Source organism: Moschus berezovskii, chromosome 25 (genome assembly GCF_049115385.1).
Source record: "Moschus berezovskii isolate FMDL1 chromosome 25, NW_MosBer_1.0, whole genome shotgun sequence".
Lineage (NCBI taxonomy): Eukaryota > Metazoa > Chordata > Mammalia > Artiodactyla > Moschidae > Moschus > Moschus berezovskii.
The window spans coordinates 43,592,440-43,607,435 of record NC_142484.1 but is presented as its reverse complement, the minus strand read 5'-3'; the positions used below and the strand labels follow the sequence as shown (position 1 = coordinate 43,607,435).

Here is a 14,996-nt window from a genome sequence, read left to right as displayed (position 1 = left end):
TAGGATAGTCTCTCTCCCCACACTTCAGAGAAATCAAATCAGGACCACAGCCATTGCTCTGGCATTGATGAACCAGAATGGAAGAACTCGGTGTGTCTGGATTCCAGTCGGGGTTTGTGGCCATAAAGCCAGAGCTCTCCCTATCCTGCCACTAGAGCAAGAATCTAACAAGTTCCAGGATGGAAGAAAGCCAACCTGTGGCTCATCCATTTCCATCCTCTGATTTCCTTAATTCATTTCCCTCTTGCATATCTGCACCAGGAAACTGAAAAAGCTGACTCCCTTTGTTTATCTGGTGAAAAAAATTAACTATTGCTTAAAGCCCAAACTATGGGGACAGGAGTTCATGTATAACACAGCTTCCATCCTCAGTTCCCAAAGTCAACTTAGCTGGGAAAGATTGAGATACTTTTAAAGGAATGCCATTTGTGTATACAGTAAGAATCTTAAATGTCAAGAAACAGCATGCCAAACAGATGTCTTTAAAAAAAAAAAAAAAACTGCTGGTTAAGACTTTTAAATAACATAAACCAAAGCAAAGAGTCAGACACGACTGAGCGACTGAACTGAACTGAACTGAAACCAAAGCAATATCAAAATATTTAGGATGGAAGCAAAAATACGCTTTGAGGCAAAAAGATAGATTTAAATTCAACCAAAAGAAGAGAAAAAGGAAAACTCTCCATGCCATGTCAAATTGCATTCTAAATTCACTGCATACTGGCTGTTGGCAGAACATCCCTCACTGAGGTTAACTCACCAGGTCTGATGTGGTTGGGGTTGGGGGCTGCTCCTCAGATCTCAGATTTGTCGGAGAACACAAGGAAGGACTCCAGAGTAAGAAGCTTCTGTGTCTATTCTTTGGTGCTTGGGCATTTTATGGAACTTTTTAATCACATCTGCCCTCCTTTCAATTGCTAACTTCCAATCAGTAGGCATTACCTGATTGGATTTCAGAGCGTCCCTCAGGTTCATCCTGATTGGGTTACTGTCAGTCTCCAGGTGAATTGATTGAGTCAGATCATCATTTATGAAAGTGAAAGAACAGGGGGAGGGGGATCGAGGACTTATTCATTGATTCACTCCACAAAATTGGTTGAGTTTTGCTAATATGGCCAGTGAAATAAAAAGATGCTTCCTCCTTGGAAGAAAAGTTATGACCAACCTAGACAGCATGTTGAAAAGCAGAGACACTACTTCGCCAACAAAAGTCCGTTGAGTCAAGGTTATGGTTTTTCCAGTGGTGGATGTGAGTGGGACTATAAAGAAAGCTGAGCGCCGAAAAATTGATGCTTTTGAACTGTGGTGTTGGAGAAGACTCTTGAGAGTCCCTTGGACTGCAAGGAGATCCAACCAGTCCATTCTAAAGGAGATCAGTCCTGAATGTTCACTGGAGAACTGATGCTGAGGCTGAAACTCCAATACTTTGGCTATCTGATGGGAAAAACTGACTCATTGGAAAAGACCCTGATGCTGGGGAATTGAAGGCTGGAGGAGAAGGGGTCGGACGACAGAGAATGAGGTGGTTGGATGGCATCACCGACTCAATGGACATGAGTTTGAGTAAGCTCCGGGAGTTGGTGATGGACAGGGAGGCCATGGATTCACAAAGAGTCGGACAGGACTAAGCAAGTGAAGTGAACTGAATATGGACAGTGGTATCCCTGGGTAGAAGAAAAATGTAGTGAAAGTCTCTCAGTCATGTCTGATTCTTTGTGAACCCATGGACTATACAGTCCATGGGATTCTCCAGGCCAGAATACTGGAGTGGGTAGCCTTTCCCTTCTCCAGGGGATCTTCCCAACCCAGGGATCGAACCCAGGTCTCCCAAATTGCAGGCAGATTCTTTACCAACTGACCCACAAGGAAAGAGAACAAAGGGAAGGAATTATGGGTTCCTGTCACTCAGTTGCTCAGTCATGTCCAACTCCTTGCGACCCCCATGGACTGCAGAATGCCAGGCTTCCCTGTCCTTCACCATTTCATGGAGTCCATTGAGTCAGTGATACCATATAATCATCTCATCGTCTGTCGTCTTCTCCTGCCTTCAATTTTTCCCAATATCAGGATATTTTCCAATGAGTCAGCTCTTCACATTAGGTGCAAAGTATTGGAGCTTCAGCTTCAGCATCAGTCCTTCCAATGAATGTTGATTTCTGTTAGGATTTACTAGCTTCATCTTGCAGTCCAAGGGAATTTTAAGAGTATTCTCCAATACCACAGTTCAAAGGCATCATTTCTTTGTTGCTCAGTGTTTTTTATTATCCAGCTCTCAAATCCATATGTGAGTACTGGAAAAGCCATAGCTTTGACTAAATGGACCTTTGTCAGCAAAGTAATATCTCTGCTTATCAATATACTGTCTAGGTTTGTCATCGCCTTTCTTCCAAGGGGCAAACATCTTTTAAATTCATGGCTGCAGTCATATTCCATAGTGATTTTGGAGCCCAGGAAAATAAAGTCTGTCACTGATTCCATTTTCTCCCAATCTATTTGCCATGAAGTAATGAGACTGAATGCCATGATCTTTGTTTTTTGAATACTGAGTTCTAAGCCAGGTTTTTCACTCTCCTCTTTTACTTTCATCAAGAGGCTCTTTAGTTCCTCTTCACTTTCTGCCAGTAGGGTGGTGTCATCTACATATATGAAATGATTGATATTTCCCCCGGCAGTCTTAATTATAGTTTGTGCTTCATCCAGCCTTGAATTTCACATGATGGACTCAGCATAGAAATTAAATAAGCAGGGTGACAATATACAGCCTTGACGTACTTCTTTCCCAATTTGGAACCAGTCCATTGTTCCATGTCCGGTTCTAAGTGTGGCTTCTTGACCTGCATACAGGTCTCTCAGGAGGCAAGTAAGGTTGTCTGATATTCCCATCTCTTTAAGAATTTTCCATAGTTTTTTGAGATCCACACAGTCAAAAAATGCGCTTTGGTGTAGTCAATGAAACAGAAGATGTTTTTCTAGAATTCTCTAGTCTTTTCTAAGGTCCAGTGAATGTTGGCAATTTTATCTCAGGTTCCTCTGCCTTTTATAAATCCAGTTTGAACATCTAGAAGTTCTCAATTCACATACTGTTGAAGCCTAGCTGGATGGATTTTTAGCTTTACCTTGCTACCATGTGAAATGAGTGCAACTGTGTGGTAGTTTGAATACTCTTTGGCATTGCCCTTCTTTGGTACTGGAATGAAAATTGGCCTTTTCCAGTCCTGTGGCCACTGCTGAATTTTCCAAATTTTCGGACATATTGACTGCATCACTTTTAACAGTCTCATCTTTTAGGATTTGAAAGAGCTCAGCTAGAATTCCATCATCTCCAGTATCTTTGTTGATAGTGAAGTTTCCTAAGGCCTACTTGACTTTTCATTCCAGGATGTCTGACTCTAGGTGAGTGGTCACCCCATCATGGTTATCTGGGTCATTAAAACATTTTTTGAATAATTCTGTGTATTCTTGCTACCTCTCCTTAATATATACTGCTTCTGTTAGGTCCATACCATTTTTGTCCTTTATTTTGCCCATCTTTGCATGAAATATTCCCTGGTATTTCAAATTTTCTTGAAGATATTGCTAGTCTCTCCTGCCCTATTTTTTTCCTCTATTTTTTTGCCTTTTTCACTTAAAATGGATTTCTTATCTCTCCTTGTTATTTTCTGGAACTCTGCATTCAGATGGATAAATCTTTCCTTTTCTCCTTTGCCTTTCATTTTCTTTTTTTTTTCCAGCTATTTTTAAGGCCTCCTCAGACAACCATTTTGCCTTTTAGCATTTCTTTTCTTGGGGATGGTTTTGATCACCACCTCCTGTACAATGTTACAAACCTCTGTCCATAGTCCTTCAAGCACTTTATCTATCAGATCTATTCCCTTGAATCTATACGTCACTTCCACTGTATAATCATGGGTCTTCCCTGTTAGCTCAGTTGGTAAAGAATCTGTCTGCAATGCAGGAGACCCAGTGTTCAATCCCTGGGTCCAAAAGATCCACTGGAGAAGGGATAGGCTATCCACTCTGGTATTCTTGGGCTTCCCTTGTAGCTCAGCTGGTAAAGAATCTACCTGCAATGTGGGAGATATTGGCTTGATCTCTGGGCTGGGAAGATACCCTGGAGAAGTGAAAGGCTCCCCACTCCATTATGTTGGCCTGGACAATTCCATTGACTGCATTGTCCATGGGTCTGAAATAATCAGACATGACTGAGTGACTTTTACTTTCACTGTATAATCATAAGCGATTTGATTTAGGTCATACCTGAATGGCTGAGAGGTTTTCCCTACATTCTTCAATTTGAGTCTGAAATTGGCAATAAGTTGATGATCTGGCCACATAAATTCCCAGACTTGTTTTTGCTGGCTATATAGAGCTTCTCCATTTTTGACTACAAGGAATATGCTGCTGCTGTTGATAAGCTGCATCAGTTGTGTCCGACTCTGTGGAACCCCATCATTCAGTTCAGTTCAGTTCAGTCGCTCAGTCATGTCCTACTCTTTGCGACCCCATGAATCACAGCACGCCAGGCCTCCCTGTCCATCACCAACTCCTGGAGTTCACTCAAACTCATGTCCATCGAGTCAGTGATGCCATCCAGCCATCTCATTCTCTGTCGTCCCCATCTCCTCCCGCCCCCAATCACTCCCAGTATCAGAGTCTTTTCCAGTGAGTCAACTCGTCGCATGAGCTGGCCAAAGTATTGGAGTTTCAGCTTTAGCATCAGTCCTCCCAATGAACACCCAGGACTGATCTCCTTTAGAATGGACTGGTTGGATCTCTTTGCAGTCCAAGGGACTCTCAAGAGTCTTCTCCAGCACCACAGTTCAAAAGCATCAATTCTTCGGCACTCAGCTTTCTTCACACTCCAACTCTCACATCCATACATGACCACGGGAAAAACTATAGCCTTGACTAGACAGACCTTTGTTGGCAAAGTAATGTCTCTGCTTTTTAATATGCTATCTAGGTTGGTCATAACTTTCCTTCCAAGGAGTAAGCATCTTTTAATTTCATGGCTGCGATCAGCATCTGCAGTCATTTTGGAGCCCAAAAAAATAAAGTCTGACACTGTTTCCACTGTTTCCCCATCTATTTCCCATGAAGTGATGGGACCAGATGCCATGATCTTTGAACCCCATAGACAGTAGCCTACCAGGATCCCCCATCCCTGGGATTCTCCAGGCAAGAACACTGGAATGGGTTGCCATTTCCTTCTCCAATGCATGAAAGTGAAAAGGGAAAGTGAAGCCGCTCAATCATAAGTGACCCCATGGACTGCAGCCTACCAAGCTCATCCGTCCATGGGATTTTCCAGGCAAGAGTACTGGAGTGGGTTCAATCTGATTTTGGTATTGACCATCTGGTGATATCCATGTGCAGAGTCTTCTCTTGGGTTGATGGCAAGGGTGTTTGGTATGACAGATATGTTCTTTAGAAAAGAATCTGTTAGCCTTTGCCTGCTTCATTTTTACTGCAAGGCCAAACTTGCCTGTTACTCCAGGTTTCTCTTGACTTCCTATTTCAGCAGCCCGCAAGACAGTATGGCCTGAGGGTAGCTCAAGGAGGAGAGGAAGGTCGGTGTCCTGAGGTGGTTACCATGCACGTCACATGGATGACGTCAATAAGCCCAGACTCTTGCCTCTTTCCATACAGAGGGGGGGAAAAAATGGAAAAAAAATAATTCCCTGATGATCATGTCAATGTATGGCAAAACCAATACAATATTGTAAAGTAATTAGCCTCCAATTAAAATAAATAAACTAAAAAAAAAAAAAAAGAATCCACTAGTCAGTGCAAGGGATACAGGTTGGATCCCTGGTCTGGGAAGGTCCCACAGGCTGTGGAGCAACTAAGCCCAAGCCCCACAAGCACCAGACTGGAGCCTGGGAGCCATGACTACTGAAGCACACACACCGGGGGCCATGCCGTGCAATGAGAGAAGCCACCAAATGAGAAACCAATGCATTTCCACTAGAGAGTGGCCCCTGCTCGCCACAACAAGAGAAAGGCTGTGCTTAGCCAGTAAGACCCAGCACAGCCAAAACAAGTAAATTTTAAAAATTAGAGAAATTTAGAATGCATGAAAATTAGTGAGATGTATCATTTGTATGCCAGCAAATTTGGAAAATTCAGCAGTGGCCATAGGACTGGAAAAGGTCAGTCTTCATTCCAATCCCAAAGAAAGGCAATGCCAAAGAATGCTCAAACTACCGCACAATTGCACTCATCTCACATGCAAGTAAAGTCATGCTCAAAATTCTCCAAGCCAGGCTTCAGCAATACATGAACCATGAACTTCCAGATGTTCAAACTGGTTTTAGAAAAGGCAGAGGAGCCAGTGATCAAATTGCCAATATCCACTGGATCATGGAAAAAGCAAGAGAGTTCCAGAAAAACATCTATTTCTGCTTCATTGACTATGCCAAAGCCTTTGACTGTGTGGATCACAACAAACTGAAAAATTCTTAAAGAGATGGGAATACCAGACCACCTGACCTGCCTCTTGAGAAACCTGTATGCAGGTCAGGAAGCAACAGTTAGGACTGGACATGGAACAACAGACTGGTTCCAAATAGGAAAAGGAGTACGTCAAGGTTGTATATTGTCACCCTGCTTATATAACTTATATGCAGAGTACATCATGAGGAACGCTGGGCTGGAAGAAGCACAAGCTGGAATCAAGATTGCTGGGAGAAATATCAATAACCTCAGATATGCAGATGACACCACCCTTTTGGCAGAAAGTGAAGAGGAACTCAAAAGCCTCTTGATGAACGTGAAAGAGGAGAGTGAAAAAGTTAGCTTGAAGTTCAACATTCAGAAAACTAAAATCATGACATCTGGTCCCATCACTTCATGGGAAATAGATGGGGAAACATTGGAAACAGTGTCAGACTTTATTTTTCTGGGCTCCAAAATCACTGCGGATACTGATTGCAGCCATGAAATTAAAAGACACTTACTCCTTGGAAGGAAAGTTATGACCAACCTAGATAACATATTAAAAAGCAGAGACATTTCTTTGCCAACAAAGGTCCATCAAGGCAGGCTATGGTTTTCCCGTGGTCATGTATGGATGTGAGAGTTGGAGTGTGAAGAAAGCTGAGTGCCAAAGAACTGATGCTTTTGAACTGTGGTGCTGGAGAAGACTCTTGAGAGTCCCTTGGACTGCAAGGAGATCCAACCAGTCCATTCTAAAGGAGATCAATCCTGGGTGTTCATTGGAAGGACTGATGCTAAACCTGAAACTCCAATATTTTGGCCACCTCATGTGAAGAGTTGACTCACTGGAAAAGACTGAGGCTGGGAGGCATTGGGGGCGGGAGGAGAAGGGGACAGCAGAGGATGACATGGCAGGATGGCATCACCGACTCGATGGAGGTGGGTTTGAGTGAACTCCGGGAGTTGGTGATGGACAGGGAGGCCTGGCGTGCTGCGTCATGTGGTCGCAAAGAGTCAGACAGGACTGAGTGACTGAACTGATCATTTGAATCATGTGCAATCATCTTTTGATATTTTCTGGTTTTTTTTAAACACCAAATATTCTTATACACTGTGGCTCTCCTTATAACTTTTTTTTTTCTCCTTATAACTTTTGAACAGTTCCTTAGAGCTATCTGAGAAGCCACCTTTCTGGCTATAATCTGTAGTCATCAAATAAAACTTACTTCTCATATTTTAAATTGTGTATCTGTCATTTGATATGCTCTTCCGAGACCTTTTCCCAACGCATATATCCTGACCCCACTCACCTGAGTTCCAGGAGTTAGATGGAAACTGTCAATGAAAACATTAGCCACTCCCTGAAAGTAGAGGGAGATTTTATTTGGTGGCAATGTTTAGGACCCAATCCCAGGAGACAGAATCTCAGTAGTTCTGATAAAACTGCTCCAGGAAGGCGGGAGGGGGACTCACATTATAAAGTTTGTAAAAAAGGGAGAAGGCAGTCTGAACATCAAAGATTGTTGCTGTTCAGTCACTCAGTCTGACTTTGCAATTCCATGGGCTGTTGTAATAAAAATCATACATCAAGTGAAGGAATTTAGCATACTACATATGAGAAGATGCAAGCCTCTAGGCTCATTGAATTCATTCCTTTCATATGTACCTCAGCTCTATGGGGCCAAATCCTGTTTTCTTGTTCAACTTAAGGAGTGGCAGATGCTCAGCAATCACCCTGGGGAGTGGTGACATCTGTTGGTCTGGAGGTCTGGGAGCCCTCATTTTGACTCCAGAAACCTCTGGTGACTGTCATTTCTTGTTTATTGAAATGGCGAAAGGTGTTTTTGTTTCACAAAACTTTCTGTACTCAATATTACTGTGAACCTAAAACTGCTCTAAAATATAATATCTACTCTCAAAAACATCCTTGGAAGACTTTCAGCTCAAAATTTTATTGATCTACATATTTTTTTAAGGAAACAATTCTTGCTCATTTATGATTAAAATCAGTTTTTAAATCTCATTTGTTTTTTGAGTCTTCTAAGCAAGTACAATATTTTTAAATTAACCACATGCCTTCTTAAATATACTCTATTGCCTCAATAACCTTCAGAGTAATTTGTAAATAAACCACTGTGCAAATATTTATACTCAATGATATTAGCAGAAGACACGATTTTTCAAATATTTATTTATTTAATTATTTGGCTGACCCGGGTCTTAGTCATACACCCAGGATCTTTGATCTTCCTTTTGACTCTGTGTGTAGGTATTGTGTGTGTATGTGTCTGTGTGTCTATGTGTTCAATTGATTCCAACTCTTTGTGACCCCATGGACTGCAGCCCACCAGGCTCCTCTGTCCATGGAATTTTCCAGGCAAGAGTACTGGAGTAGGTTGCCATTTCCTTCTCCAGGGGTTCTTCCCGATCCAGGGAAAGAACCCACATCTTCTATGCTCCTGCACTGGCAGGCAGATTCTTTGCCACTGGGCCACCTGGGAAATCTGAGGGATCATTCAGTTGTGGCATGCAAACACTTGGTGGCAGGATATGGGATCTAGTTCCCTGACCAGGGAATGAACCAGGGCCCACCGAGCTGGGAGCATGGAGTCACATCCACTGGATCACTAGGGAAGTTCCAGGACAGCAAGGTTTATTGAAAATTCTAAAGTACACAGTCCTGATTACAAAACTAATTTTTATTCTATGGTGCTGTGGCCAGCTCAACAGGTAGGGATTGAAGGTGGTCAACGCACAGTTTGGGACAAAGAAACTAGAGACAGAATTAAAGTTTCAAAGATGGAACTGGGGGACTCAAGACCTCTTGGATCAAGAGCCCTGTTCTTTGGAGCCAGGTCATATTTTTTTTAGTGTCAGCAGGTAGAAAGTATCTGTTGTGCTATGATAAAATCAGTCCTGTATCCCTGGTCACGTCTCCCATTTTATTGATTACTTTGGACTATCTTTGTTATTTTCTTGTACAAGGGGTATCACCCAGATGGAGTTCATAGACCCACATATGCTTTGGGAAAACATCTTGGTATGTGCACAAGCAGCATTCTGAAATTTCACTGACCTGGCATCCCAAGGTCCACACTAAGGTTTTCCTTAGCTTAGCAGGGCATGACGACCCCAACTAATCAACCCGATGTACTTTGGTTTAGATTATACTTTATTGCTATATTTTGCTTTTATGCTTTCCCCATGGGGTTTTTCTTATGGCTTAGCCAGAGCAACAGGCCGCTGACTATTAACCCCTGCACTCTGGTCTGATCTACGAGCAGCTGGCCTAGAGACCTGAGGCTCAGAATGTCTATCACTGAAGATGAATCCAGTCTCTCCTACTCCCTCCCACTGCCAGCTCTCCCTGCACTGGCAACTGGTACAGTCTGGATGAATCCTGATTCATTAGTGACCACATGTAATCTGTGAGTATAATTTCAGTACCTAGGTTTTGCTTTCCTCTGTTGTAAGCAACAGGGGTTAAGTTTAAGGGATGAAGACTCATGCTATTCATAAGGAGGGAGAAGATTTTTAAAAAAAAATTATGGAGTGCTTACATAATAATGAGCTCTCTTGCTCAAAAACTTCAGGGCCATCCCTCAGCATGCAATATCTCATTTTGTGAAAGGTACACAGTCGTGTCTGACTCTTTGTGATCACATGGACTATACAGTCCATGGAATTCTCCAGACCAGAATACTGGAGTGGGTAGCCCTTCCCTTCTCCAGGGGATCTTCCCAACCCAGGGATCTCCTATATTGCAGGTGGATTCTTTACCAGTTGAGCCACCAGGGAAGCCCAAACAATATGGAACACTTCATGAATTTGTGTGTCATCCTTGCACAGATAAACTTCTCTGTATCTTTTCAATTTTAGTATATATACTGCCCAAGTGAGCACAGATATCTCATTGGATCCTACTAAAAATCCCATAAATTGTATGTGTATCATTATATTCACTGTGGGGGAACCAAAGTTCTGCCTAGGCTCCTCCCAGCCTTATATCCCCTTCCATCACAGAAAAAACAATTGCAGCCTCTGAATCCTTAGCAGGGAAACTTTATTTGGCTGCATTTGTTTAGATCCACTGTGAGGGTTAAATTTATATGTCAACTTCACTGTGAGTTGAGATGCCCAGATCACAGGTCTAAGATTAATTCTAGGAGAATCTGCAAGGGAATTCCTGGAAGAGATTAACATTGAAATCAGTAATTGAGGCAAGACATCAGCCCTCACCAACGTGGGTGGGCATCACTTTATCCTCTGGGGGCTTGAATGGAACAAGGGCAACTGTTCTCCCTCTCTCTTCTTGGCCATGAATACTGGAGCTTCTAGCTCCTGAACCTGGAAACTCCAGTACTTACACAAGTGGCTCCCTGGTTCTCAGAACATTTAGTCTTGACTTAGAGCTATACCATCACTTCCATTGCTTTGCAATCTTCAGATTAGAGTTGAATTATACCATAGCATTTTCTAGTTTTCTAGGCAACAGACAGAAGATGGTAGGACTATCAGTTCAGTTCAGTCACTCTGTCTTGTCTGACCCTTTGCAACTCCATGGACTGCAGCAAGCCAGGCTTCCCTTCCATTTCACTGCTCTTTCAGAACCCAGGCATCCCGACCTTCAGCTGAAACCGCTGCATGTGGCTTCCCCCACCCCTTGCCCCGTGACTCAGGCCTTCTGAAGGGACCAGCCCTCTTCTTGGCACTCACCAGGGAGGGGAGCAGGGGAACGGGGGCTAGGTGGTGACATCACAGTCGAGGGGTATAAAAGCTTTGGGCCGAAACAAAATTAAAGTTGAAGACACTGACAAGAGGTGACCGCACAGCCTGTGTTCCTGGGGACCTCTTAGGAGCCCAGCCTGCTACTCACCGCATCAAGGCCTACCTGCTGATTCCATGCCACACTCTCCCTGCCTTCTGTGGCTCCTTGCTGTCACCTTCTCCCTGGTTCCGAGAACGCAGCCCTTGATGGCCGGAGACTTGGAAGGAGATGAGCAAGAGGAGACACCTTTGCCGGCTGTCCCCTGTGACTATGACCACTGCCACCACCTGCAGCAGGTGCCCTGCCAGGAGCTGCAGAGGGCCGGCCCGACAGCCTGCCTGTGCCCCGGCCTCTCCAGCGCCCTGCAGCCGCCGCAGCCGCCACGCCTGGGGAAAGTGCGCGTGGACGCTGCCGAGACACGCCGCGCGAGCTGCACTGGTGCGCCCCCTCCTCCCCGGTCCACCAGTACTGGCTGCTGCTTTGGGAAGATGGCGGGGCTCCGCAGAAGGGGCCCAGCTTCAACTCGACGGTCCGCCGAGCGGAGCTGAAGGGCCTGAAGCCTAGGGGCGCATGCGTCATCTGCGTGGTGGCCGCCAACGACGCGGGAGAGAGCCGCGCTCCCGCCCGGGGTCGGGGCGGAGGGCCTCGACGGCGCGGACAGCCCCAACTTAGGGCTGATCGTGCCGCCGCCGCTGCAGCTCACTCTGCTGCACGCGGCTGTGGGTGTGGGCTCGGCGCTGGCCCCGCCCAGCTGCTCCGCCCTGGTCTGGCACTTCTGCCCCCGCCGAGGCCGCCCCAGCCATGCAGGGCTCTGAGGCTGCCCGGGCCTCTCCCTGGGGAGATGACGGCCCACGAAGGCCAGACTGAGGATGGCACAGAAGGCCGGGCGCTGGGCCCTTGCTGAGTGGGTTCATGCCCCAAACTTTCCACTCTGCTCCAAAGCTGAGGTTTAGAAGGAGTAGAGAAAGTTGACAAGATCTTTTCTTAATGAACCAGAAAGTAATTTAGGCTTTGTAGTTCCAGGGGATAAAATCACATATGTTGTGTAGGTGCTTACATAACCATGTAACCATTTAAAAATTTTGAAATGGTTCTTAGTTCATGGGCCTCACAAATCAGGCCGCAACCAGGTTCCATGTGTGGGCCCTGTCACTGTAAGTGGCTTCCCATGGGATTTTGAGAATCAGCTGCTGTGGGAATGGGAGTTTGGGGCTAGAAACCACACCTCACCTGCTGTCTTTTGCTTAGATAGTAAGAATGCACACTGAGTTACAATCCACTCTGTCTTAAGTGACTGACATGGGGTGGAGAAGAGGAGGATTGTCCAAGTGGCTGTCTGGGACAAGCTTGCTTATACAGCCACTATGAAGAACAGTGTGGATATTCCTCAAAAAACTGGAAATAGAGCTGCCATCAGTTCAGTTCAGTTCATTTCAGTCGCTCAGTCGTGTCTGACTCTCCGCGATCCCATGAATCACAGCACGCCAGGCCTCCCTGTCCATCACCAACTCCCGGAGTTCACTCAAACTAATGTCCACAGAGTCGGTGATGCCATCCAGCCATCTCATTCTCCGTCGTCCCCTTCTCCTCCCACCCCCAACCTTTCCCAGCATCAGAGTCTTTTCCAGTGAGTCAACTCATCGCATGAGGTGGCCAAAGTATTGGAGTTTCAGCTTTAGCATCAGTCCCTCCAATGAACATCCAGGATTGATCTCCTTTAGAATGGACTGGTTGGATCTCCTTGCAGTATAAGGGACTCTCAAGAGTCTTCTCCAACACCACAGTTCAAAAGCATCGATTCTTCGGCGATCAGCTTTCTTCACAGTCCGACTCTCACATCCATACATGACCATGGGAAAAACCATTGCCTTGACTAGACGGACCTTGGTTGGCAAAGTAATGTCTCTGCTTTTTAATATACTATCAAGGTTGGTCATAACTTTCCTTCCAAGGAGCAAGCGTCTTTTAATTTCATGGCTACAATCAGCATCTGCAGTGATTTTGGAGCCCAAAAAAATAAAGTCTGACACTGTTTGCACTGTTTTTCCATCTATTTCCCATGAAGTGATGGGACCAGATGCCATGATCTTTGTTTTCTGAATGTTGAGCTTCAAGCCATATGATCCAGCAATCGCACTCCTGGGCATACACACCAAGGAAACCAGAATTGAAAGAGACACATGTACTCCAATGTTCATTGCAGCGCTGTTTATAATAGCCGGGACATGGAAGCAACCTAGATGTCCATCTGCAGATGAATGGATAAGAAAGCTTTGGTACATATACACAATGGAGTATTACTCAGCCATTAAAAAGAATGCATTTGAATCAGTTCTAATGAGGTGGATGAAATTGGAGCCTATTATACAGAGTGAGCCAGTGAAGAAAGAAAAACATCAATACAGTATACTAACGCATCTATATGGAATTTAGAAAGATGGTAACCTTAACCCTGTATACGAGACAGCAAAAGAGACATAGGTATATAGAACAGTCTTTGGGACTCTGTGGGAGAGGGTGAAGGTGGGATTATTTGGGAAAATGGCATTGTAGCATGTATATTATCATATGTGAAATGAATCACCAGTCCAGGTTCGACGCATGATACAGGATGCTTGGGGCTGGTGCACGGGGATGAACTGGAGGGAGGATATGGGGAAGAGGGAGGTGGAAGGGGTTTCAAGAAAGGGAACGCATATACACCCGGGACGGATTCGTGTCAATATATGGCAAAACCAGCCAATATATTAATGTAAGGTAATTTGCCTCCAATAAAATTAAAAATATATATATTAATAACAAAGGATTTCCCCTCCCCCGTTTGTGTTTACTGTGTATTATCTGTGTTTGTTGTATAACATTAACGGAAATGTAAAAGGAAAAAAAAATCAACTCCCAGAGCTTACTCAAACTCATGTCCATTGAGTTGGTGATGCCACCCAACCATCTCATCCTCTGTTATCCCCTACTCCTCCTGCCTTCAGTTGTTTCCAGCTTCAGGGTCTTTTCCAAGGACTTAGTTCTGCACATCAGTGGCCAAAGTATTGGAGCTTCAGTTTGAGCATCAGTTCTTCAGCTTGAATATTCATGCCTGATTTCCTTTAGGATTGACTGGTTTGATCTCCTTGCAGTCCAAGGGACTCTCAAGAGTCTTCTCCAACACCACAATGGGATTATAGAGTCACTGTAATCACGTCAGTCTCTTCTGAATCTATGTATGTGTCTGTACCAGGTGAATCTTGAACAGCACATGGTTGAACTGCTCAGGGTCACTCAGATGAGGATTAATTTTTTTAACAGTAAGTTAGTTTTACATCTACAGAAGTTTTTAGAACTAACACGCAAAAAAGATGTCCTTTTCATTATAGGGAACTGGAACGCAAAAGTAGGAAGTCAAGAGATATCTGGAGTAACAGGAAGATTTGGCCTTGGAATACAGAGTGAAGCAGGGAAAAGGCTAGTAGAGTTTTGCCAAGAGAACGCACTGGTCATAGCAAACACCCTCTTCCAACAACACAAGAGAAGACTCTACACATGGACACATCACCAGATGGTCAACACAAAAATCAGATTGATTATATTCTTTGCAGCCAAAGATGGAGAAGCTCTATACAGTCAGCAAAAACAAGACCGGGAGCTGACTGTGGCTCAGATCATGAACTATTTATTGCCAAATTCAGACTGAAATTGAAGAAAGTAGGGGAAACCACTAGACCATTCAGTATGACCTAAATCCCTTATGATTATACAGTAGAAGTGAGAAATAGATTTAAGGGACTGAATCTGATAG

The 14,996-nt window shown here is 44.3% G+C and overlaps 2 pseudogenes; one reads left to right on the top strand and one right to left on the bottom strand.

Moving 5' to 3' along the window:
- Positions 1-10,242: 10,242 nt before the first annotated feature.
- Positions 10,243-10,341, bottom strand: LOC129549119 (U6 spliceosomal RNA; annotated as a pseudogene).
- Positions 10,342-11,331: 990 nt separating this feature from the next.
- LOC129548566 (LRRN4 C-terminal-like protein) lies at positions 11,332-12,021 on the top strand (annotated as a pseudogene).
- Positions 12,022-14,996: the final 2,975 nt, after the last annotated feature.